We start from the raw sequence: 27,586 nt of genomic DNA, 5'->3' as shown, positions 1-27,586 counted from the left end.
GCTTCCGCTAGGGGGCCAGGGATGGCCGCTAGGGGGCCATGGAGTGCGGACGCACCTCACGTGGGCTGCGTGTTTAATCAACCGCTAGCGGTAATTATCGGACTGCATCAGGCGAAAGACCCCACTGGATTTTCCCAACGTCGCCCGATACCTCTAGAGGTATTTTTTGTTCCTTGAGTTTACCGTATTTACCATATTTTGTTCCTTTAGCTTACCGTATTTACCAGATTCTAACGCGCCCCCGATTCTAACGCGCACCCGATTTTCCTGGCAAAAAACCCCAAAAAATTTGCACCTCCGATTGTAACGCGCACGGGACTTTGTGACCGAGACAAACGAATGCGAGAGAAACGGGCGATTTATTTCCCGAAGTAATCTCACTCATCTCGCTCCTCGTCGCTCTCCGCTGACCACAACATCTCGGCCTCGGTGCTTTCAAGCGCGTTCGCGATGTCACACTTCTGAGCCAACGTTCAACCATGGTCGATGGGATCGTGGCCCACTCCTCCTACGCCCATCCCGAGAGCTTCTCCAGAGGTGCACGCTTCAGCCGACCGCTCATTTTGAACGCGTGGGAGCTGCTGCTGCCATTTCTGTTATCAAGCGCGCAAGTGAAACGATTTGACAATTTGTGTGAACGCCGATAGAAACGCCAGGGCGCCTAGGCCTTCTGCGTGCGAAAAATCGTTGCTAAAAGCTTTGGCGCCATCTTGAGATGGCGATGGCGATGGGTGGGACGAAATTTCCGCTGTTTCGGCAGTTTCGGTTTTGTATCCGATTCTAACGCGCATGCGATTTTTCGGCCTATTTTTTCGTAAAAAAAATGCGCGTTAGAATCGGGTAAATACGGTACTTCGCCCGCAGCCAGTGATGCGGTGCGCTGTCAACTAGGCTTACTTCAGAGACCTACCGCCACCGACGGAGCACGGCGCGACGGCCTGCCCAGCCGCCACGTCCCCTCTCGCCGCGGCACCCCACTGGTCTCTACAGCATCCCTCGGTGATCGAATATGCACGCCGTGGAAGTGTAAGGTGAGTCAATCTCACCGGAAGAGTTTTCTCCACCGCCGGAAGGGCGCCCAAGCCCTCGCCAAGCTAGGCCTCACCACTGAAGAGGGCACACCGCCGCACAGCGGCGGAGGTTCAGGTTGCACCGCCGCGGCAACGCGGAATCGCGGCCGCTTTCACGTCTCACGTTACGGATCGCAAAAGAAGCCTCGAGTTCCTGCCCTTCCGAGAGAGGATGTGAAAATAATTCTGCGGCCGCGAGACGGCCTGGACTTAAAGCGCTGCAGCCAGGCGTTCATAAAAGACTGCGTACTCCGCGCCGCACAGCTCAAGTCGGAAGAAGTCGAAGACGACACGCTTCGAGTCAATACCTTACGTAACCTGTTGGTGGTCAGCACACCAAGCCTGCAGAGAGCTGCCTGCTACAGCAAGGTGGAATCACTAACGCTCGGCAACAAATCCCACGGGATAAGCGCATACGCCACGACACCCGAACACAGCGCAAAGGGAGTCATACACAACATCCCGGACACAGACAGCGGGGACGATATCACCAGAAGCCTCGTTAGCCGAAGAAACCCTATGATCCTCCAAGCGAGAAGATTGGGCTCATCCAACACTGCCATTATAGTGTTCGAAGGGGTACCAGTCCCACATTATGTCTACTGCCGCGGCGCGGAATACCGTTGTTTCCTCTACCGGAAGAAACACGAGGTGTGTGATCGCTGCGGACGCTTCGGACATAGAACCGACGTCTGTCCAACATCGCCCACTACACCCCCGAAGATATTCTCCACGTGCAGAACCCGGGATCCTCAGAAGAATCACCCATGTGAACCGCAGTGCGCAGTGTGCGGCAAGGGACACAAAACTGACGACAAACGCTGGAAGCAACGTTACCGCGTTCCATACCTGCTAAAGCAGCGTCACTGGGACAGAGAGAGCAAGAAGCAGCTCAACACCACGAATGAAACAGATGGACAAGAGAAAGGAATCCTCAAGAACATTAGGGACAGATCCGAATCCTTCCCTCGACTGGCGCTCCACACGGATGGCGACCCCAGTGGCCACGCACGAAGCCTGAGGCCCAGCCGCTCGGCCTCGATTCGGGCGAACAACGTCGGGGGTCGTGCTCCCCCCCTGGTCTCCCAGCCACCACCGCAGACAACGTCGACCCTCGTGGTCAGCATTACGGCAGTTGCGCCATTGCAGCACAGCCACAAACGAGGGGCAAGGGAGAGGCACCAGCAGCAGCCGGGACCACAAGAGCAAGAAACAGCCACAGCACGAGGCCAAAGCGGAGACTTCTACGGGTTACAAAGGTCGGCCCCAATCGCGGCCGGCTTCACGTGGGAGCCAACATCGCTCGAGATCGCCTCCCCGGCTCACTGAGCATCTAACCTCCGGAGGCAGAAAACAAAACAACAAGGTGAGTTGGGCTGAAGTGGTCTCGCACACTGCTCCACTCGTGTTTGGCAGGAAAGACTCTCCACCCCTTTCGAACCAGGAAGTCCATCAGGCAGAAATTACTAAAATAAAGCAAATGCTAGAAATAGTAATTGCGGAAAACAAGGCTCTGAAGGCAGAAATTATTAACCTCAAAAGTCCTCGCGTGGACACGGCGACCTCACAGCAGCGCAGCTCCGAGCAGGACTCAGTCTTTGCGCAGACCGTCCCGTCCAAAAACACCATTAACGACAATATGGTAGTTTAATCCCCGTCTGTTACACGTAAGGCAGAGGATGCGACCGTGGCCGCTATGCGGCCACCCAAAAAGGCAGGGGCCCGTCATTCGTAACGATTGAACAACTAGAAGAGAAGTTAAGCCATTTGAACGAAACTCTCGCCGATGCACTCACAGGGAAGTGCGAAGCCCTGCTCACGAAATTCACAGAAAATGTAGGCAAGCAGATCACTGCCCTTACTGCAAGAACAAGTGAGCTGGAGACCGCACTGCCACGCTACCCAGGCGGTGGAGGGTGTGCTGGTCCCATAAAATCTTCTAAACCCTATGCCAGACCGGCCTCCCAGGACAGAACTGGAACTAGTTTCGACAACGCCGCAGTCACAAGCCATGGAACGGAATAACGCAAGATACGTAGTCTGGCAGTGGAATTGCCGCGGTTATCGCTGCAAACGGGGCTACCTTGAGCAGTTCATAAGTAATAAGTCACGGAGGAGGCGCCCGACGTTATATGTTTCCAGGAAACCGGATGTCTGGTGAAATTTGCTGGATACAAACCTTACTATGAGGCTTGCGAGCCGGCTTCGGGCGACAGAAGTGCTTCAGTAGCAACTCTTGTTAAACATAACATACCAGCCATTCGTGATGACACCGGCGTTACGACCGTAGATCACGTCATCTTGGAACTCACATCGAGTAAAAAAAGAACTCGGGGGAGCTTATTCGTTGTATACCTGCACAGCTCTCCGAGAAAACAAAACAGATTCGCGAACCTTTTCTGCAAAGTATTACACCATCTTCCCGCGAGGGGAACCATATGTGACGCATCGGGGGTTGCAGTTGCGTTATTAAATCATCGGACGATGTCATCGGAGCGCCGGTGACGGAACGACTGAGCGGAGCGGCGCACTTACCGCGTTTATATGCAGCGGAATGAGAGAGAGCAGCGCATAGCAGCGCATGCGCATGTGTTAACCGAGCGCAAGAGCGATCGCAAGCTGCGCGCTAACGCACAGCTGCCACGGCGACGGGAGCGAGCTGACCGCGCTGACGCACAGATGGCGCTGCGGTGAGAGTGGCGGAGCGCACAGCTGCCGCGCCGAGGATGCGGACTACGCCGCGACAACGACGCGGGACACGGCGAGTTAAAGATATGCGTCGCATCTAAAATGTTAAGAAACTTAGACGAGGCTCTCAAGAAATATATAAATCTATGTTGGAGCGTAAGCGTGATCCCCAGACAATGGAAGACCGCTAAGATCATTATGATCCCGCACCAGGGAAAAGCTACAGCTAGAGAGCCTAAGACCAATCTCGTTTACCTCTTGCCTGGGGAAGTTAATGGAGCATGTAGTTCTGAACAGACCCAACGGGTACATGGATGAGAAGGGGCTTTTCCCTTATACAATGACAGGATTTCGACCCAAGCTATCCACTCAAGACGTTATGTGGAGGCTTAAACATGAGATTATCGACGGGGATGGGTGCTCTCCTCTAGACACCACGGCAGTACTAGGGTAGGATTTGACCAAGGTTTTCGACAACGTTAGGCATGACGCGGTGCTGGAAAACTTGGCAAAACTAGGCGTGGGTACGACTGCGGGAAAGACTTTCTAACGGACCGGACAGTCACCCTAACGATCGGGGGCATCGAATCTGGCGAGTTGGAGTTGGGAAGCAGGGGCACACCGCAAGGTTCGGTCCTCTCACCATTCCTCTTCAACGTCGCAATGATCGGCCTACCAGATATTCTAGAAAAGATAGAGGGATTACAGCACAATATCTATGCGGACGATGTAACCCTTTGAACGGCGGGAAACAGCGACGGACAGATACAAGACGTTCTGCAGAGGGCCATAGATGCAGTCGAAGGGTACGTTAAGCCGAGAGGCTTGAATTGTTCACCACAAAAGTCAGAGCTCCTGCTCTACCAACCGGCCCTGAGGGGACGCAAATCGGCAACCACAACGTCACTAATCCAACTCTATGACAACGGGGGGCAGTTCACCCCAACGGTAAACAGCATCAGGGTGCTTGGCCTCTGAATTCTGGCTAACGGACATAATATCCAAACCATAAGGGCACTCGAATCTAGCCTCTCTCAAACAAGCAGACTCGTCTCGCGAATTGCCAGCCAGCACCACGGGATGAAGGAAAGTAACCTCATCCGATTAGTTCAGGCATTCGTCGTAAGCCGCGTGGTCTACGTCGCCCCGTACCTGAAGCTCAGGATAGACGAAAAGAACAAAACAGATGCCATGATCAGGAAGGCCTTCAAACAGGCACTAGGCATACCCGTCACTACGTCGAATGAACGGTTCGAGGCACTGGGCCTGCACAATACCCTAGACGAGCTGATCGAAACTCAGAGGATCGCACAACTGGAAAGGCTCTCGAAGAGCCCGACTGGGCGACACATTTTAAGCTCCCTTCGCATCAACTATGAATCTCGAGCTTGAGCTAAATTGAACATCCCAACTGAGATCAGGGCGAGCATATACGTCCCGCCACTGCCCATGAACATGCACCCCGTACACAACGCAGAACGCAGACACGCAAGAGCACAGACACTGCAAAAAAGATTTGAGAGGTCTGAGGACGTGGTTTACGTGGACGCCGCGGACAATGACGATCGTGACGCCATTGCCGTAGCCATGGTAACTCGACAGGACGATTCAGTCGCTTCCGGCACGGTCTTCACGACGTCGCCTGAAGTCCTGGAGGAGGTAGCCATTGCCCTGGCAATGACGGCATCAAGCAATTACAAATTTATAGTGAGCGACTCCAAGTCGGCCATCCTTAATTTCTCGAAAGGACGCGTGTCGTCCGAAGCGCTTAAAATCCTGCTTGCCGGTTTCTGCGTCGGTCGGGTCAGAGGGGTCCAATAGTTTGGGCGCCGGCCCACTGCGGTCTCCCGGGGAACGAGAACGCGCACGCCGCGGCTCGAGGTCTAACCAACCGAGCCGACGCCAACAATTCCACCGTCGACGCGCACTCGTTTAGCCGGTCGGGGCGGGACAGGCTGGTATCTTATTGGGACATACCAGATCATTACAGCCTTGAAAGAGCGAGATACCCTGCACCACACAGAACTTCAACTAAGTGGCAATCGGTGGCTTGGCGTTTGCTCCGGACCAACACGTTCCCTACCCCTTGTAGCCTACAGCCGCTGTTACCCGGGGCTGTACACAGCTGAATGCAAAATTTGTAAAGGCAGAGCCGGCCTCCAACACATGGTTTGGTCGTGTCCCATCAAGAGTAAACAGGTAGAGCAGAAAGGACGCCCTTTCTTAGACATTAGAACCGTGTAGCAGTGGGAGACCGCGCTGCTCAGCTCCGATCCGGAAGTCGAACTTTTCGAACTTGTCCAGATTGCTGAAGACAGCGCCGGCGTCCACGGACTCCACCTAAAAGGGGGAAGAGGATCAAGGAGGATCTCCAACCTCTTCCTTTTCCCGCCGGGCACAAAATAAAGTTGTTCTCTCTCTCTCTTCCGTGCAAGAATTACGGCGTTGCCACGATTGGAATGGCCAAGTTGGAACTGCTTTGCACACACTCAAGCGTTTCCGCATGTGCGCAAACAAGCCTCACACCAAAAGAAAGCTTCTCACGTAAAGACAAAGTTGGTAAAGGTTCTGAACGTTTGAATGAACGGGTATGCTCAAAAATTAATAATAGTAGTCAAGCAGGCAGATATAGTACCTTTATGGTTTAGTTGTGCACTTTGACTTATAGCTGAGAATAGGGTCTGGCTGACTGATGTTTACTTGCGACTAGGTGCTGACTGGTGACATACATACTAACTGGAACGGTCGGTACTGATTGTTACAGCCACTACATCGTGGGCCAGCAGTCACACTGTGAGCAAAGCGAAGCTGGTGAGATTGGAGATTATTTAGCTTCTCCTGACGAAGCGTGCCGTTCCTACCCAGCACTTTTTTGCCACACTGGCCCCCCTTGTCGCCGGCTGACATGGGTAGGTCACTATATATGAAGCCAGTCGTCGTTTTATCCACGGAAAAGTAAAAAAAAATAGCACAGAAGGATCGATCCTTTCTGTCATCCTCTTCAGCTGACTATACACATATTCCACATGGATTGTTTGTGTATTGTTGTTGAAGTGCAGGTCCAGCATGCCAGAATATAATTTTCAATGGGTACTTGTGCCTATCGTGGCCATTGCTATTGTTTTTGGCGCCTACAGTTGTTTTGTACACCTCAATATAAGCGCACAAATGACTCAAATATATTTGTTAATTGCAGTTGTATGCCTTATAGCGTAAAACCTGCATTACAAGTGTATGTCGGTGTATATATTTGTGTGCATTGTTATGAATAAAATCTATTTACAAGTGCGATTCCTTTTCTTGTGTGGCATCTTGGCATTATAGTTTGTATCTGCTTGTCCAAGTATCAGTTCTACCCGCCGCGGTGGCTCAGTGGCTAAGGCGTTGCGCTGCTGAGCACGAAGTCGCGTGTTCGATTCCCGGCCGCGGTGGCCGATTTTCTGATGGAGGCGAAAAGAAAAAAACGGCCGTGTGGATGATATTTGGGAGCACGCTAAAGATCCCCAGGTGGTCAAAATTAACCCGGAGCCTTCCACTACGGCGCGCCTCATCGCCTACGTTGTGTCGGTGCTTTAAACCCTACAATCAATCAACCAAGTGTCAGTTCTACAAGTAACTTTGACTGCCAGGTCCTGCTTAACAGATTGAAAATATGGCAACAAAGCAAGCCATCAATCCTACTTTATTTTTCACTAAGTGCATACAGAAAATTTTTACTGAAGAGTTGTCAGTTTTTCTGTGTACACTAGCTGGCAGGAAAGGCCTCCACGGCACTATTACAAATTTAAAAGGCTCCCAGTCATGACATGAATGGGATGACTTGACCAAAGTGTTTGCAGAGGAGGCACAACTTTTCGCTGCGACCGATAGTATTACCTACCTGTCTGCTCTCTTGTCTGAAATGGTAATATCTGGTGGTCTGCTCACTGTTGAAGGCAGTACCCTAAATCCTGAAAGGCTGCGATAAAACACCGGCAGGTCAAGGGAGCACCACATTTCGGAGTCAATATTATGAAATCTGAAAGTAAAGGTGCGCTATTGGTCTAATGTAGTTAAGTGACCTCAACAGCTGAAATACGTAACATTTTTGCAGGAGGGCGGAAGGGGGAGGGTTTTTTTTTACGTGCCGAAGCTGCACATCCACCTTGAAGTTGGACCACTTTGGGTCCTTGAAATGTGCAGCGAAATCTCTATACACAGGTTTTCTTTTCCACCTGTACCAGAAAAATGGCTGCCACGGCTGGGATCGGAACCACGTCTTCGATGATGGCAGCAAAACATCCTAGCTGCTGGGCAGTTACAGTAGGTTACCGCGAGGCACGCCTGCTTACGTCGGATTTATTGCACAACACCTAGCCGTGCAAGAAAGCCTAGTGCATGCAAAACCTTGCCCAAAGTCAATGTGTTAACCCTGGTGTACATTAGATGAAGTGAAATGTTACCAGTGCAGTTTATGAGCTGGGAAGAACCGTCCACTCAACAGAACGGCATGAGCAAGACATTGAGTTATTGCTTGTTGGCAATGCCTGCAGTAACATACTGGCCCTAGTAGGCATGCATAGCAAGGGCCTCTTTCAAATGACTGGAAGGACTGCAGCCAGTCAAATGTATACTTTCATTCACGGCATGTTGAAGAAGCACATCCATGTGTGCCAATTTTTTTCCACTGCTCCGCTGTCTTTCTTTCACTTTTTTTGTACCACTTTCTAATAAGTGCACACATTTTGGTGTCAGGTCGTGATTGCCCAAGTTATCTTTTCTTTTTGAGCTGAACTTTCAAAGCTGTTACACGAAACGAATAATATTCATATTCGAACATAAATTATTATATTTACAGTTACTTGTTCTATCTGTACATGATTTGCAGTACCGAAGTTTATCATTGTACACTTCTAGCAAAAAGGAATATCGCAGAGTAGTGCATCTAATTCCTTTGGAAGACAATGTTTTTTTTGCAATCTGATGCAGCATGCACACTCAGCGCTTCATTTTCATTATTTTCTGTGAAATACATATCCTTCATTATAAAGAAGTTTGGAAGTCATTTGACTACAGGAACTGCAAGTAGGAGCGCTTGAGTGTAGGAAGCACAGCTTGGCCATCGTTCGCATTTGCTTTTTGTTCCGTACGACGGCTGTGTGTGACACTGAGCTTCGATATCAGTTGAAATAGTTGGCCCGTCCATCTGTCAGTGGAGCCTGTGGGCCCAATACACTGCACAAGCATGAGGCAATAAAGTCACACAGGCCAGAATCCGGATATAAATATTGTAAGAAAACTGCGCCTGTCTCTCACAAAGCCATGTTGATTCCCTGAGCTTGGGCTCCCCGCTTTTTCCACCTCTCTAAGTTGGTAGCTGCCCTCTTTGCTGTCATAGTAAATTGACCACTGGCCCCAAAGCTTCAGACCTCTAAAAGTACCAGACTCAGGTTAAGACGAACTCCATGTGCCATGATTAAGATGAGCAACACTTTTGTTCACATGTAATGTCCACAAGGCATTAACGTCCGCTTAAGAAGAATTTCTGGTAATACAAATTTTCGCCGTCCCCTCGAGTTTGTCTTAGTGTATATATATAATGCTAACCGTCTCTCCGTACCATCATCCGCTACGCATCCTGTGCAGCTATAGCACTCACTAAGTGGGTCCAGATGGACCCTGCTCCTAGTGCTTCCATACTAGGACACTACCCTGTCCTTGCCAATCCCTGAGAGAGAATGCGCCACTATTCAGGCACACACAGGCTTGACTTACAGGCTTCACTCAACAGCGGGCACAACAAGTGGGGAACCTAGTGCTCCTGCATAAAAATAGTGTAGGTGCAAACGTTATCTGTTGTGTAGTCTTCTGAATATCTTGGCTGTGACTTACAACGCAAAATCTGTGTCACCAAGGGCTACCGCAGACCACTTTTAAAATGAAACTCGTCCCAAGATCATACCAAGGTCACACCGAGTTGTGCACAACTTTAAAAAGCTCGCCTCCAGATGAAATCTTCCGACTGTGTTTTCGGTACCTTTAAAGTGTGTCATGCTTTGTAGAACAACACAAAGAAAGACGCACAAAATTTGTGGTAAGAAACATGCTAAGCCCCTTGTTAGTCGTGCGATGAGACACCTTTGACTTGACATAAAGTTTTTATTGGCCAAATCAGCTGATGTATCAGGGACCACTTGAAAATGTGCACCTTCCATAGAAAATTACACAGGCCGTTTGAGTGCAAAGGTGTAATTGTGCACCCAAGTTGACAAAAAGAAAAGTAGTGGAAGAAAGCATAGCTGTAATGGCACACAAAGTAACAAACTTTCTGTATCAAATGAAAGAACAAGTGAGTGAGCCCCCTCTTTATCAATCTACTCCAAGGAATGTGCTCTTGCCAAACGCCTGTGACCTTTTTTATGTTTCTTATTCCTGATCGACATACCCTAAATAAATCGGTTGCAAGTCGCGCCCATCCTGTCTGTTCAATGTCCTTCTAGTCTTCGCGCCCAGAATTGATGCAAGTACCAATGAGCTCTTGAAGAGTGGTTGGAGGGTAAAAGTGGCTATGGTGCAGCTGTTCCACTAGTAGAAACAGAAAATCCGGGGTGACTGGGTATAAAACAGATTTTCACCCAAAGGCCAAATTGGGCCTAAAACAGCACATCATCCTATCCTAACGCCGAATGCAGCAACAAAACAGTGCGCCACTTTTCTGCTGTATATGTGGCAATTATTTGGAAGCAGTCTTTGTACCTGCCCTGTTGACATAACTATAAGCGAAGCAGGCATCATAGTTGCTAGCGAAGGTCACTGCTGTAACTAGAGCTTCTATGTACAGTTAAAAAGCATTGTGCGTTTTGTTTTTCACCCTTCGCACAAACTTAAGACTACATGCTTATTAAATTCTTCTGAACGGAGCATACAATACCGACACACGTCAAAATGTGCGACTACAGATCCCACAGTCTAGAATACACTACTAACATACTGAAGCGGAGCTTGCAGGCTCTAGTAGAATGTAAAACTATGTTGAAGCATACTAGGTTGTCTAGAAGTTCTGAGTTATTAGTCGTTATTGCTAATCATATTCCATCACTACTACGAGATAAAAGTGACGGCCGGAAGCACGCCGGGCAATACACGAAGCAGCACAGGCACAAATGTCGAAAGCTTGCAGGGAGCGCTCTCAGATTCCACGGCACAAACGGGTGGTGCTGCTGCACCAAATGCACCATGGTGAGCCAACTTCACACAAGGATCGCACGGAGAACACTCAGCAGCAGTCTGAAGAAAGCAACCAGCAAGAAGGGCACATTGCAGGAGCTTCCAAATAAAGCTGGGCTACTGATTCACTGTAGCTCGGCAGACGCATCCTGTTGGTGATGTGCAGCATAGCTGAGCGAAGCGACTAAAACCTTACCGCAACACGGACGTTGTTAAAGGTGTTGTGCCACCAAATTTTAAGTCTGTAAAAAGCCTGCTGTAGGCTTTCTCTGTATGCAAGGACCACCAACACGAAGTGCTGGGTACAGCAAGCGTTTAATATATATTGTCACGGGGCACCTAGGCGGCCAATGCCCTATACTGCCCCGGCTCATCGCAGAAGAAGACGACAACGATGACGACGACGACGAAGTAGTGGCTGGTTCCCAGCGCGCGCTGTTATGGCCGCATTGTAAATTCTGTAAATAGATTGTTCCTCATCCTTCAACCATTGCTCGAGTCATTTGCTCTGCCACCACGTTACATTTGGTGGAGGTGCGGGGTTCGTCAACCCCGTCCTGGCCCCAGCTTTGCACCTCATCGGCATCGCTGGAATCATCGAGGGTGCGTGAACCGCGTCGGGCAGCCCCAGCCCCGCCGCTACAAGCACTCGTCGACGTCCCCCGCCCCGTGTCCCCAGCCCGTGACCAGCCGATCCAGAGCCGCCAAGATTCGACGACATGTGACGAGACGACGACGTGTCCCGAGCCCTGTGGCCCGACGTGGTTGCAATCCCTCACCGTTTCATCGTTCCTTTGAGGACGTCGCCGCTTCTGGACATTGCTCACCAAATCCATCCCTTACCTCCGTGGTGGCAAGGGCTTCACTGTATATTCTCATCACATCGTTCACCGTCACCGAGCTCATCATGCTAGTGCGGCCTCGAGCGGGACGGTCGCCTTCGAGGGAAGGGGTATGTTACGCCATCAAAGACGATGAAGACAGCAGCGGTGTATAGCGTCACGCACAAGCATCTGCGACGACGACGAAGCTGGGTGGGGCACGCTGCCTGACATGCCTTTTCCCACATTGTTCATCTGCGTCACCATCCTCACCACGCTGCAGCTTCGACCGGGACGGTCGCTCTCGACCGGGGGGGTAATGTCACGGGACACCTAGGCGGCCAATGCCCTATACTGCCACGGCTCATCGCAGAAGAAGACGACGACGATGACGACGACGACGAAGTAGTGGCTGGTTCCCAGCGCGCGCTGTTATGGCCGCATTGTAAATTCTGTAAATAGATTGCTCCTAATCCTTCAACCATTGCTCGAGTCATTTGCTCTGCCACCACGTTACAATATTTTAATTCGCTTCTAAAAAGTACCTAAAAGCTCTTCTGGAGATAGAGACCCATCGCTAGCACCATTAACCGTGACGTCAGTGAATTGCCAGCATAACAAAGTTTGTGACGTCATACCACGTTAGCGACTCGAGCAACGTCAACGTGAACTCCAGTTACCACAGTTTGTTTGGTCGCTTGGTCGTATCAGACACACTAGGCCGACACGACGGCGACGACGACGAGTCGCCAAAACATCGGCCAACTGCCGAATTGCCAGACCGCGTTGTCACACTACGCCGACGGCGACACAAACACGTCGGCCGATGGGAAGTCGCCCTAGTGTCACTGACTCGTCGACCGAAGACGCCAACAAAACCGGTCGCCTGACTGGTCGCCCGACGCGTCGTCTGGAATCGACCGAGAAGCGAAAACTGCGCCCCAACAACATTCGTTCCGCAATGAACGCGGCTCTATTTTGTTATTTTCTGGAGTGTAATAAACTCAGTAAGGTCCATGAAGCCCATACAACTCAACACTTTAGCGCTAATGCGATCCATCCGTATTTTGGCGTTCGACGCTTCGGCCGTGCTCTTCGGCGACGCCGCTACCCCCGCATGCGTGTGCGATCGGCTCGCCTGTAGAAAGTATAAGGTCAGTTTCGTGCAGAAGAAGAGTTATGAAGGGTAATTTGGGTAATAAGAGATCAGTATCGGCAAAGGTTTTTAACGTAAAACGTAAACCAAGGTACGCCAAGCACTATCCCTACAGTGCAAAATCGTAGTCGCAGCCGGGCACACTTATTTTTGCGAGCGCTTTCGCGAAGGAGCAGAGTTGATGGCGATAAGCTGAGGGCATCGCGGAATCTGTAAACTGTAAACTGTAAACTAGCTAGTAAACACCGACGTACGACTCCAAGGATGGAACGGCTATTTCGCAGTGCGGAACCATTTGTCCGGTGGCGCAGTGGTCTCGCGCGTGGCGCCCGCTCGGCCAACGTTGGGGGTTCAACTCGCGGCGGGGGCAGCTTTTCTTTCCTTTTTTTAAGCGTTTTTTTAAGGGGCATGGTTTACATATCCATGGTTTTCATTTGTCTGCATCCGAGGATACAGACAAAGAGTTTGTGTCGGAGCTGTCGCGGCCGGCTTGACATGACGAGTCGGCGTGTTTATTTCCGTGGTGAAGCACGTGTGTGCGGGAGCAGACGCCGCAGTAAAGTCGCAGCGCACCGCAGCGCCGCATGGTAGACACACGTGGCAGACGTCCTCGGAACACTGTGACGTCACTGCTTGAATCGGCGCCCAGAAACAGAAACCGAAACCTGTTCACATGAATCGTGCGATAATAAATATTTAATCAGAATATGTGCATGTGAGATCATGTATCATGCTTTCTAAAGAAATATAAAACGTTTGCAACAAAGAATGCACAAGCAACAAATTTGGTGGCACAACACCTTTACGTGCGCGTTGCAAGTGTTGCCAGCGTAGCCGTGAGCGTCGGTCGAGGTCAGGACAAAGCAGTGTTGCCAGCACGCGTTAGTACAGCATGCTGGAAACAACGTCCGTGTTGCAGTCAGGTTTTAGTCACTGCGCCACACTCCACGCTCCCTTCCTGCTGAGGGAGATAGTTTTTGAGTCCGGCCGTGTTCCAAGAAGGGGCACCGGTCGCGAGGCGCCGGGAGTTGGGTACAGGCAGAGTTCCGAGACATGAGCATGCTGATCGCGGCTAGCTCGCTCAGCATCGGCTGGGTCGGTGGTTCAAAGTGGCTGTCACGACATTTTGCACCATGACAAATTTCTTCTAAAAAGGGCAACGAGGGCCAGCTCAAGCAAAAAAATATTCTACCAAAGGGAGCCACCTATACACTCCTTCCCCTCATTCCTGTTTCATATATAATTTTTAAGGGGCGTCGCAAAAAGGCTAGTCTGGCAGTGGTGGTGCATCGACTTCCATCAATCGTTGGCTTTTCATTGAACCATGGCAAGTGGCTGTCTTTGGTTCTCACAATATCTGGAAAAGTAAAGCCGCCAGAAAGAAGCGCGAAAACATGTTTGTGAATTTTCGCCAATAAACTGCACCTATTTGTGTTGAAATGCAATTCCGAACAATAAAGTTCGTTGTTGAAGGTGGGTGACCAGTTTCGATGAGCTCACCTGCTGCCCTTAGCAATTTGTACGCTCCCGTTACACGCCAGCAAAATTAACAAAGCATGTTAGCCAGCAGTCTTCTAAACCTTGCAGCAAGAAAAGAGGCGTATTAATGGCTACATCGCATATTTTCGGAGAAAAACAAAAGTATCTAAGCTGCAACCTGCAAAATTATCAAAGCCCAAAATCTTTATTAGTGCAGCTTCGCTTGATCGGAACGGCAGATATCGAAACCTTTCCGATGGAGAGCTCAGCAACGCAGCTTAGCTAACGCAATAAACAATTCATCGGGTAAAATTCTTTTTTGAAATAGCGATAACTCGGTGAGTGTGATGCACTATTACAACTCTATGTTATCTGATATTCAGCGGTACCGGCCTACTCACTTTCGATACTTCACATAACCTAAATAATACTGTCTTTGTAAATAGGCTTCCCGCACAGCATGTAAGCCCGCACAGGCTCAAGTGGGACTCGCTTCTCAAGCTTTAAAGGAGCCATGAAGAGAAAACACAAGTTTGGTTCGTTCGAAAGATTTCCTCGTTCGAACCATAACGACACCACTTATAACGCAAACTTCGCTCAAATAAGCTACATAATTAGGAAAAAAGGAAATGACCATGCGACCCAGCAGCTCATTTTCCGCAACAGAACCTATGATGTCACTCGAGAATGCTCTGCGATTGGCGGAGGCCGGCAAAAGTAAACGCATGTTAGGCAGGGCTTACAGTTTGCATAGCGAGCTAAATGCCCGTGAAACATACTGCACATTCTTTTTATGACAAAGAACGGTGGCGTAAACGGTTGAAGTTCCGAACTAACACGCAAGCGTGTGCGCCAATGAGTACGAAACTACCGCCGGCCAAGCTCGACATTTCGCCGTCGCGCAGACGAATTTTCTTGTTCGAGGCTCTTAGGGGCCAACGAACCGTTCCAGCACGTACAGCCGCGACCTTGCTTGGTATCTTAATCCCTTGACAGGAGGTTGGCCGTCATATCGCCAACCAGCAAAGGTAAAAATAGAAACGAGGGGAGTAAGGAACAGCAAGAAGCGACGAGATAGTGCCAGTCGTCGCAGAAGTTTCGAATGGTGTTGGCTTGCTGCTGTCGTTACGAGCTCGTTTCCAGTTTACAACCACTGAAAACTTCAGTTTGTTCGAGTACTTTACAATGAAATTTCGTTGCTGCGTTTTGTAATGCCCATGTAGTACGGGCCAATCGTCGAGGGAGTGAGACAGTCCCGCCGGTGAGATCTCCTTTCATGTGCTGCCCAACGACGAACCTCGGCGAAGCACGTGGCTACGTTTTGTTAACTTTGCAAACGGAGGAGAAAGAGAGCTAAAGGAAGTATGGGTGTGCTCGCTTCATTTCCGAGGAAATGATTACGGCAGGGACCCCGACATGCTGGCGCTCGTCGCCGACTTCGTCAGAGCGCTCTGACCTTGGGGAAAAAAATTGCCGTACACACCGCGCATTGACGCTCGAATCTTTCTGGTCGGAGCAGAGAGCTCGAGCGAACGGCTTTCCATACACGACACCGTCCAACTGGCATAAGCGATACTGCTACTGAAATTGAAAATACGGCACATACGTTCCAGTCTGTATTCGTCCGTCGCGACGGGGCTGACGAGGCAGCGGTGCCGACGGCTGGACGTTCGTCTGTTGTGGCTATCGCGGAATGGTCGCTTTCCCGTCCACCGCGTATCCCACAACTCTTGCCGCTCGTGCACTTGGAAGCATTGAGCGTTCAAGTGGTGTGAGGTTGTTAAATGCAAGCCCGAGCTCCTCGGCGAGAGTTTTGTTCTCCGGATCAGGCGATTCCATGACTAGGGCTGCGGGTGCACTAGGTTTTACTAGTATTTTTAAAATGGCCGCCGTCTCGGTCGACTCCCGCGTGTGGGTGCTATATGGAGTCGACATACTAAGTATCTGTTTCATGGACCGGCTCGTATGACGCCATTGTTCACGTCACGGAATGTGCAATTTTAGCGGGAAATTTAAATTTTGCCTTAAATTGCCTTATTTATCAGTGAATAAAGCATCATTTGCTTCCGGGAAAGCGCTTGGGGTACTATGAAACACCTAATCTTTCGAATAAAACAAACTTTTGTTTTCTCTTCATGGCTCCTTTAATAAACAGATGAGCACAACCAAAGAAAGCACGGGAGAAGATTCACGTACGATTACAAATTTGTATGCATCATTTACCTTAAATTCAGCCTTAGCAAATATATCATGTACAGACAGATGCAAAATACATTGTACAGAAATACAAGCATATAAACATAAATATGTTGACCCCCTTCCTTCCCTCATACAGGCGCTCATACGTAGGTGCAGTAGCGGTGGGACCATTAGTTCCGGGACCATTTGTTCTGGGACCAATAGTTCCGGGACCATTTGTTCCGGGACCATTTTTTCCGCGACCGAGACCAACGTTTTTTTGTGTGCGTATTATGATGTGGTACTCTTATTAGGTGTGCACATTTCAATCCTTCGATAAGCCGGCGTGCTGCACGCGTACATTTAATTCTTGAATGCGCATCCTTGGTCTGGATCTCAAACTCTAAAATTCTAATGAATAAATTCAGGTCAATTTAAATTCTCGCAGTGCGCTTTGTTACAAACTCGCATAGTTGTGATATGAGCGTTACCAGTTTAAAGCGCTCCGTCTTATGGAACGCTCTCAGTCTCCGGCACATGTCTTCTAAGTGTTTATTCGTAAAGCGGATTGTATGTGAAGAGGCCGCAGCGGATCGACATTAGTGCCTTCAGCGCGCCATGTGTATATCGAGACAGAAGGATAACCGCAAGACAATTGAATGTTCATACCATCAAAGATTAATAAAGACTGGAGTTCCCTGCCGGGCACTATTTACGCACCTTCTGAAATATAGGTCACGCTGCGCTCTGGGAGTTCTAGCGCAATATGAGTTGTAGCTGCTTTTATTGAGTGAGCCGCTGAAAACTGTTGCTTTTGCTGAAATCTGCGCATGATGCTGTAATCATGCGAAACATTGTATTAACTTTTTCTTCTTTATTATACTGATTTTTTTATGTTTATTCATGGATAATATTTTCTTACTACAACGCCTTAAAATGTATAAAAGTGCTTGTGCTTTAAATGTGCGTTTCGGGAGTCAAAAAGGCAGAAAAAGCTCTCTTTAGGGTAAACATATATAGCTGGAAAGCTCAGCAACGTTTCAAAATTGTGCTGTAACATACACTCTAGGAAACTTCGTTGAGGTCGTCTTCACAACAATGCTCCAGAATGACCAATCGCAGTGTCCTAGTGTGCCAATTTGGCGAATGACCTGGCTGAGGATTCAATTTCAGTAAAAAGGGGCATCTGCGCTGACATATTGCGCAGTGCAAAACGCTTTGAACGCTTTGGGTGCTGTCCATACGCACATGTACTTTTTGTGGTCAAATCATACGTTGCGCTTCGGCATTCCCCGAATTTCCATACTGAGGCGCTCCAATTGGTTATTCTTCATTCTAGTGTGCTGTAGTGAAGACGACCTACGGGGACTTCATAGAGTATTTTCTTTTTTAATTTGAATTACTGTGGCGCAGACGCACAATCACGATATTTTACGCAATGCACCGTATAACTGCTGTCCCATTTTACATCAACAACTAATGTGTTCATTCATTCAAATATATAAGTAAGACCATAGCAAGCGTATGGCGCAAAAGAAAAAAGGATTCTTGCAACTCATCAGCAAGTTTAGTTAGTGCAGTTGCAATAATGTAGCCCAGTTTATAATCACCAAAAATAACAAATAAATAAGCGAATGAACACAGCCTTGACGTCTGCTTCGCAGCCAGGTGCGTGCGGCGCCTATGCAGAGAGCTGAGCGCTGACCATCCAGATAGACGGAGAGTGTGTGAAAGCAGGCAGCAAGCTTCCTGAATAAAAGAGGGTGCTAAGAAGACAAAATGCGATTTTGTGCCAGTGAACTGGTGCAATGTCCCTACACGCTGCTTGGAATTTCGAATGAATGCAGAAATACCTGTGCTTTCCACTCAAACCGAAAACCGAAACAAATTTTTATTTTCGCTCTAGCTCTTTAACGAAAACATAGATAACTTTTCGGTTACGTTTTCGTTCGGGCCGCAAATATGTTCTTCTTTTGTTTTTCGGTTCCAGTTTTCGTTCCGTGCCGATACTTTCCTGCGCGTGTTCCCAGGGCGTGGTCCATTGTCGCTTCTGAAACTGGGACAGAGCAGTATACAGCATGTCGACTAAGCCACTTGATGCGTAGAACTCTACCTTGGTCATACAGCATGCCTTAAAGCTAACGCTTGGAACGCCTATTCGATGGCTTCTTTGAAACGTGGGATGCAGGAGTGGGTCACGGTGTCAGCAGACAGATCATACCAGTCTACTCACGTTCTCAGAAAAAACGAAGTATGATGGACAGTAGTACGCGCCAGGGGGCGGGGGAAGGGGTATTATCTTTTGCTTGATTCGGCCTGGTGAACGATTGCCCGTCCCCTAGTGCGCTCCCTACTACAGCCAAGGCTCGTGTACTCGGCACAGTTCCAGCACATGACGCAAGCGGACTGGAACCAGCTGGAGGCCGCCATGCGCACCATTACTGGCCTCCCCCGCCTAACATGAATTCCACAGGTCCAAGCAGAATCCCAGCTAAACACGCTATATGAACTCATTCATTAGCGTGGTGCCGCTCGCCTGCTGAAACGTGGACTGGCTCCAGAGGCAGAAGCCGTCACCGCGTACATGGGCCAGACGCCGGATACGATGGCAGCCTTTTCCGCCGTGAGGCCGCCCTGGCTGTACCATCAGGTGACGGACAATAAGCCTCTGACAAGGCTACACGTTCGTAGCTCGGGCCTTCACCATCCTCTAGATGCCGTCCTTCATGTATCTGAGTGGGTGCCTGACGCAGCCGCTGGTTATCCAGGCTTTTGTGGACGCCGGGGGGTACAACTGCTTCGTCACAACAGCCTTGACGTGTCCCTCTTACCCTTCCCTAAACGAATTGCTGCGCGTACGAGACACTCCGTGCACTCCCAAGCACACTAGCAGACCTTAATGCCATTCGGGATGGTCTGCAGGCGCTTGCACCGACATTGACTAGTGGGGACAAGCTGGAACTTTATAGTGACTCAACGGCACCAATTCGAGAATTGCGTCGCGTTGCGCTTTGTACAAGTCAGGCCGCACGCATTCAGAGATTATAGACACGTATCCGAGCCCTGTCCTCGTTTTGTGGATTCATTCATTCATTCATTCATTCATTCATTCATTCATTCATTCATTCATTCATTCATTCATTTCATTTCATTCATTTATTCATACTGCAGGCCAAGATGCTGGCCCATGCAGGGAGGGCAATACAGAGCCAGAATACAAAGAACGAATGATCAGGATGATGCCTATAACACGTTACAAAAACTTCAAGATACTTGCTTAAGCACAAGAACCGCGACATAAGAACAACACAAATAAAATCACAGTGGGGCAAAACGACTTGCCCCAACAACAACACAGCACTAATATAACACAACAGCAGGTAATTTTCTTATCAAGTACAAGCGGTCACAAGCCCAAGTTTAGATTATTCTATTGTATACGGCAAGTAGTTTTCGAGTTCTTGTAAGAGGTTTCTTGATTGTAAAACTTCAAGGGGGAGGGAATTCCATTCGTTAATGGTACGCACAAAAAAACTATTCATGCGAGAATTCGTATTAGAAAATATTGGCGTACCAGAGAGCTTATGTCTATATCTTGTTGTTCGGGCTTGAAGAGAAGTTACGTAACGAGGTAGTTTAACTCCCATTTTCCCACTTATGATGCTATGTAAAAACTGGAGACTTTTTTGCGCCTGCCTTCTAGCCAAGTGATTTTATTCCTAAGCATTAGTAAGGTTGGGGAATCCAGTCATTTATATTTTCAAAAAAGATGAATTTAACGGCCTGTTTTTCTGCACGTTTCAAATTTGTAGTGTCCTATTTAGTATGAGAGTCCCAAACAACCGCCGCGTATTCGAGGTTCGATCTCCGGAACATGCCGAAATTTGCTTCCGGCCCATACAGCCACAGATTGCGCCTGCCACAGAGATCTTCCACGCCCACCACCGCTCCGTCCAGTATCTACTATAGAAGAACTGCTGGTGGAAAAGGAAGCCCTCCGTAACGCCACGCGTGCTTTACTTCCACCGCGTAGAATTCCCCCCCTGTGGACTGGCTCGTTGGGAACAGGTCGTGCTGCGGAGGTTTCGGGTTGGGGTGGCAGTTCCCATGCAGTTACCCGGCAGTTACCCATGCTTGGCCTGCCGTTATCACGCGCCGTTGGCGGACACTTGCCCCTCTTGTGTGCTTCCTGCGTCAGAAGCTGATGTTGAACACTTGTTGTGGACTTGCCCAGGTCTTAGAGACGGCCAAACGCAACACCTGCAAGGCACAGGGCTTCATCCTGGAAGACCCGCAGATCTCAAGCGCTGGATATGGGGCCCCAGCACCGGTCTCTTCTCGGATTTTTGCGCGTTACTGGTGCAGTGTTGTACATATGAAAACTTTTTATTATGCCGTAGGGCAATCTCTCGCAAAAAAAAGGAGACATGAAAAGTGATCAGCTGGAACGGTAGCATGGTCTAGGTGCAACGAATGATAAAATCGACGGGAGAGGCAAACTCTACCAATTCTGCGGCGCGATGCTAGGTCAACTATGTTAGCTTCGAACTTGACTTCGATAAACGTAATGTGGATAGTAAATCTGGCCGCACCATTTGGGATGGATTCTTGTGTTTCAGTAAGATGAATTGATGAATATCCCAGATGTCACATGCAGATTGCAGATTCGGTCGGAGCATTTTTAGATAAGTTATCATTTTTATGGAAGAAGGGACTAGCGAAAGTTTCTACGGAGATTGCAAGAATAAGGTTCGCGTTGTTGGCAGTGTTTACTACTTGGTACAACCGCGTGAGCTATGAAGTTCAAGTATTGCATGATTACCGGCTGTAGTTTCAGAATAAAAATGAAGCATTCAACTTCCCTGTAAGACTGTCGTCTATGGTATGAAAGAACACACGTTTTATTTAAAATTAGAAACATTAGCCGTGTTTGGGCCATACTCGAACAAAGGAAAGTTCAGCTTGTAGGGTGCCGGCGTCATTAAAGGGACCCTGCAACATTTGCCATCGACTACTAGTAATGTATTTTGGGATAAAGTCTATTGTCCCAGAAATTTCCCCCCGCAAGAATTATGAAAATCCGTTCACAATTAACGAAACTAGGCGCGACGAGAAATCGCGCATAATTGTTCCCTCTCAACTCGACCTCGCACAACGCGACGAAAGCTGCGCGCTCTCTCCCGGAGAGGGGGGCGGCTCGCGGCGTTCTCTTCGGCGGCCTTCGATATATCACATGCCGGGTAGTTTTCTCCTTTTCTCCGCAACGCGGAGGGGCCTATTTCCGGTCTGGTGCCACAAAAAAGCAGGCATGGGTGCCTGCTCGCAAGTGTGCGCTCGGGTTGGTAGGGAGTTTTTGAAGCAATAAACGTTTGTAGTCGAGTGGTCCCGTTGAAAGGGAAGTATTGAGCTCATCACTCAAACTCCGCGCGCACCCAAAACACAAAAGAAACGGCAAAACTGTGCCTACAGGTTCAGGCATAGAAGAGGTTCCTACACAGCGATGACGACGACGGAAATGGGAGAATCTAGCCGCGAAGTTGACCAGTGATAGCCGATCGGGCAGCCATGGCCTATGTGACGTCCCTTAGGCCATGCATAAAGAGGACAACTGAAGAGAGAGCGGTTGGTTTTTCCGCGTCTTTCACATCGATTTGCGCGCTCACCGCTTCACGTGCACGTGTAATATTTGGCTCAGGTATTCCTGGCAGTGTAATCTAAACGTCGCGCAGGTTTACTTGCACTGCTCAAAGAGTGTTGCAGGGTCCCTTTAACATTGTGAATAGCACGATAAACTAAGCAATCATTTACGAAAAGCCGAATGTTGGATGATATGTTATTCTGGGGCTGATAAATGTAGATTAGGGGAGTCGAATGCCACGAAGGGTGCCTTGAGGCACGCCTAGAGTTGCTGCTCCAAGGAAGGAGCACCGCCTAATAGCATAAACCAACTGTGGGCGGGCTGCGAGAAACCAACATGCCTGGATAATATGGTTACGGTTTAACCTTTGAGAAATCTTACTGAAAGTGTTATCGTAATCCAGGAACGTGGCGCCTACAGGCACAAGTTGGTAATCACGTGGAAGTTCCGATTATTGGGAATCCGCGTTGGTTTTTCGGAACTTATAAATTTTACTACTTGGGAATACAAGATGTTGTGCCGTTAGTTTAGTGCATAAACTGTTGATGGCAATGAGGGGATAACTACTCGGTAACAAAGAAATAGACTTATTCCGGACCCTACGAAGCTTTCAGTCCCCCGGTGGCACTCCGCATAGAGGTACTGCTCAAATATATAGGCGAAATAATAACGTAGGTTATAATTTACTGTTTTTAGGTACTTTTGCATTGCTACCTTCGTTACCGGCGAAGAAAATTAATTTTGAATCATCGATTAGTTTCCCGTTGCCATTAGGATCACATTTATTACCGGCGTAACAAAGTAATCACAACAGAGAGCGATCTGAAAGCGTCCCGTTCGATTTGGGAGTAAGAAAATTGGCCGAGCATCTGCTCGCGTCGCTGCAAATGCCGTCGAAAGACGAGAGTCTTCTACCACCCCTGCCACGTAACTGAATTTCTCTCTCATCTGTCCACCTGTCACGCAGTCTCCTCCTGTCTCGGTCCACCCACTGAAGGCTTGCGGAGTTTGATTTTGCGCATTCCCACTGCTGGCGGGCCAGCTTTTGGCACTTTTTGGACTCGAGCCACAAGTGCGAGGCTCGGATGCCAGCTTTGTTTCTGTTTTGTGGTTATACTGTTTTTAACGCCTTTTTTTAATTTTTATATAGCGAAAGTCGAGTACCCGTCTACTGTTAATAAAAATAACACGGCGAACCCCAGTTACGTGCTGACGTTATTCCTCAAATAAGCCTAATATAATCTTCTTTCTGAACAATGTAGCAAAATAAGAAGGAGATTTGTAGGTTTATTAAATTGAAACTGCTTTGCGTATATCACCGCCTCGTCCAACAATTCTTCCAACTTTCGGAAGGCCACTGAGTCGAGGTAGAGACGGACCTGCATACAAACATACGGAAAGAAAGTCCACAGTTTTAGCGTTTAAATACACAAAAACACTATTGTCTTTGAAATAGAACAGAGGGCGGAATTCAGAACTTGCGGAATTTAAAACTTGAAAAGGAGGAATTCAGAAATTAAGAACTTAGTTGCAGGATTGGGGCGCTACTTTCATCAAGCAATATTCTTTGGCAAAGTTACAATTTATGGCTTTCCGATGTTGTGTATTGATTGATTGTGGGGTTTAACGCACCGGCGCAACGCAGCCGATGAGGCGCGACGTAGTGGAGGGCTCCGGATTAAGTTTGACCACCTGGGGATCTTTATCGTGCGCCGAAATCTCGTACACACGGGCCGATATTGTGTAGAATTACTACGTAATATATTCGGTAAAGCAAAGGAAAAAATAACGCTTAGCCTCCGTAGCAAGTCAATCACCAAAGGTCAGTTCATCAGGTAAATTTATTGAATGGTTACCTGGGTATCTATTCCAAGCGCTTCCGCTATTGGTCAGTTTAGACGCGTTGGACATTTTAGCCGACTTTCGCATTCCCTGCGCTAATAAGCAACTGTTTATCTGTGCTCGGGTCGCCCGAGTCTACCAATACGGGCGCCCTCGCTTTCCCTGTTGAGTGTTGAACTGTGCGTGACCTAAGTTGACTAAAAGAGGGGTCGTCCACCAATCCTTACTTTGGAAAATGTGCACTTGATAACTACCTTCACAGACACCTTTAGTCCTGAGCGACACAGTGGCTACAAAGGTGTGCGATTAGATTAAGCTACAGATGTCTGGTAACTCGATGGAAAGAGAAGAAAATTCTGCAGCCATGACATCGTACCGATCGCGTAAGGCAGGATCTGTTTGAATTATATCAGAAAGGCGGTAGTCCTTCACTCATAACCGCAAGGCTCGTGGTGATGTTGGTTACGCTTTTATTAACGTCAAACTATTGGGCCCCTACAGGCTTGGACATCAGCGCCGACCTCAAAGAACTCGGCCGCACCCCGGTAACGGTTGTCTCCGCTGGCGTCAAGTCACTCCTGGACATTGGACGCACTCTGGAACTTTTGGTAAGTCTCTTTGTAAACCAGAGCGTTTTCCATTTGTCTTAAAAATTAACCATGTCAAAGTGCGTCTGTTTCGCGTCTAGAAAGCTAATTTCTGTGTTGGTGGGGGGATCTGGCCTGCGAAACTATTAATAATACGAACTATTGAAAAAGCAAACGGCAGTGACAACAATACCACAGGTTCCTCGAAAGGGGCTGATTTCAGCTTTTTGATAACCCCTGATAGCCATTCTGTCTGCCTAAGTTGCAAAGGTCAGTGAAAAAGAAGGGCTTGTTTAGGGCGGTTTTTGTTCCCTCAGATGGTTTGCCGAGCGCGTCCGTCCAGCACCTACGTTGGGAGTTCAGCGGACAGGAGGACACTGTAGCCTGAGACCATTAAAAATGTATGGTATGGTACCCTAAATGCATCTCACAGCTTCTCCGCCGGGGGGTTCGAGATCCCGATGGATAAAGGTTGTCCATCCAGAAGGACGACAACCTCCTTCCGGACAACGGAGGACCCGTTGTCTGGAAGGAGGCTCTTGAAGAGAAGAGCTCGGCAGACGCTCGACTCCAGGGCTGGGCCGAACAACGCCGTCATTCTTAGGTGACTATGCTGAAAACACTGTCCTAGAGCTTCGCCGGATCGGTTACTGGACGAAGAGTGGTTCCCCAGGAACGTCTTTGGCCTAATAAGGCAAGCTACAGAACAACACCGAAAACACAACCGCATGGCTGGAAAGCGGGAAGACAAATTCACGCTGAAGCTCTACCAGACATATAGTTCCAACAAAAACACGTGATTAACTAGCTTCACTAGTTATATTTTAGCCCACCAGTACTTTAGCCAAGCACACAAATATAAAAGGGTGATGTTTCGCGTCAACGGAAATGTCCAACGCAGAAAAATCAATGCACTCATAACGGACGAAATCCTACATAAGAAAAAAAGCAGTTGAGTAAGTCGGGTGTCGACGAGGGCACTTCTCGCGCTGAGAGCTGCCACTCGAGCTTTCGGCATTGCTCTGAGCTTGCCTCTTTTTGAATTGTACCGTAGGTGCGCCCGTTCTCTGAAGGCTGCTGCGACCGGTTGAGAGGACATCGGTCATTCCCAGAGACAAATGCCGAGCGCGCCGAGCAAGATTCCGAAATTTCCACTGCTAGAGCAAGGTGCGCGCTTTCGTTTTCGCAGCCCGCGAATTCCGCAGACGCCCGGCTCATTGCGAGCCCACAGAGCTGCGACTTTGCATGCGCGCAATGGAGCTATTTCCCGCACGTTTTGCCTCCCTGGTAGTGCCTTGCCGTTTTAGCAAAAACGTCAGTAAGAAACTACACAAGGGTGTTATCCTTCTTCTTCGACTGGCACAAGATCCGTGCTACCCTGTCTCTGAATACGGCTCAGCCACATGCCGCTCGGCAATTCCCGGAATGTCTACGAACTCCCCAGGCGGTTGCTCCACATCGAGTACCTAAGCTGGTGGCGCAATCGACTTGCTCACTGGCGACATTGTCATTGCTTTCAGCTGCACCACGAACACCGTTTTGGCCCTTCACAGAAGGCTTTGCAAAAACGTCCCTCGAGTCTGAACTCCTGCCCGGAAAAACACCTTACATTTCAGCAGACCCGTGCTGCCTCGTCTCGGCAGTCCAATAGTTAACACTTTCCTGCGAAACATCGTTACCTCACGAACTGGGCGCGTTCGGCTCGCACTGTGCTCACAGGGTAGCGGCGCGCTGAATCGTTACAACCTCTAGTGTTACTAAAGGTTACCATCGTCTGCAGAAACCAGTTCAATACAGGGCCGGCACCATAATCAGACATTTACGAAAACACAGTTTACACAACTTCCAAAAAATGCAGCAATAGTGAGCCCCATACGTCATCAAAGAAGCACATGTACTTACGAAACTGACGCATTGTGTCCAGTAGAGTGGGGGTGGGTCCTTTAAAATATGCTGTTGGGCTAGTTGCTTCATTGCTTAAGGAAAAACGAGCGCTACAAACGAGGACAGAAAAAACGAAGAACCACGAGACAGATGGGCTTCTGTCTCGTCGTTCTTCGTTTTTTCTGCCCTCGTTTGTAGCGCTCGTTTTTCCTTTGTCTGTCTCGCTGCCTGTCTGTCTGTAAGGATGTATGTATGTATGTATGTATGTATGTGTGTGTGTATGTATGTATGTATGTATGTATGTATGTATGTATGTATGTATGTATGTATGTGTGCATGTATGTATGTATGTAGTCAGTTTAGCATGTATGCATGCATGTATGTATGTATGTATGTGTGTGTATGTACAGTGCTCAGCGATTGAAACGCGATACTCGGAGCGCGTGGCTGCCGGTGCTTGTTGCGCCACAGGTGAGCGCTTGTGAAAGCGAGCTGACGCATTGTGGTATACGGTGAGGGTGAGAGCGTTCGTGACGCATGCTGACTGCTTCCGGGGGACAGCCCTTCAGTGTGTGGTCCTTGGCGGCGCCATAGGGGTGCTACATGCCATGGCTTCACAACGCTGCGCCTGCGCGCCGCGCCGCTACGCGCAAAGCTGGGCGAGCTGGCACCGCGCGCGTTATGAAGAATTTGAATGCGCGTTTATCGCGACGTGTTATCGTGGCGCGCACAGCACGCAGGCGCAGCGTTTTGAAGCCATGACATGTAGCACCCCTATGGCGCCGCCAAGGACCACTCACTGCAGGGCTGTCTCCCGGATGCACTAAGCATGCGTCACGAACGCTCTCACCCTCACTGTATACCACAATGCGTCAGCTCGCTTTCACAAGCGCTCACCTGTGGCGCAACAAGCACCGGCAGCCACGCGCTCCGAGTATCGCGTTTCAATCGCTGAGCACTGTACATACATACATACATGCATGCATGTATGCATGCATGTATGTATGTATGCATGTATGTATATATGTATGTATGCA

The 27,586-nt window shown here is 49.0% G+C and overlaps 1 protein-coding gene across 1 annotated transcript in view; it reads left to right on the top strand.

Annotated features, from left to right (window-relative positions):
• LOC144176060 (uncharacterized) overlaps window positions 1-27,586 on the top strand; it is a 78,829-nt gene that overhangs the window by 50,731 nt on the left and 512 nt on the right. The gene's annotated exons all lie outside the window — the stretch shown is intronic.

This window comes from Haemaphysalis longicornis, unplaced genomic scaffold (assembly GCF_048455015.1).
Source record: "Haemaphysalis longicornis isolate Haplotype H1 unplaced genomic scaffold, Haemaphysalis longicornis Haplotype H1 scaffold_3, whole genome shotgun sequence".
In the NCBI taxonomy this organism is placed as follows: domain Eukaryota; kingdom Metazoa; phylum Arthropoda; class Arachnida; order Ixodida; family Ixodidae; genus Haemaphysalis; species Haemaphysalis longicornis.
The sequence above is the reverse complement of the archived record's forward strand: the minus strand, read 5'-3'. Positions and strand labels throughout refer to the sequence as shown.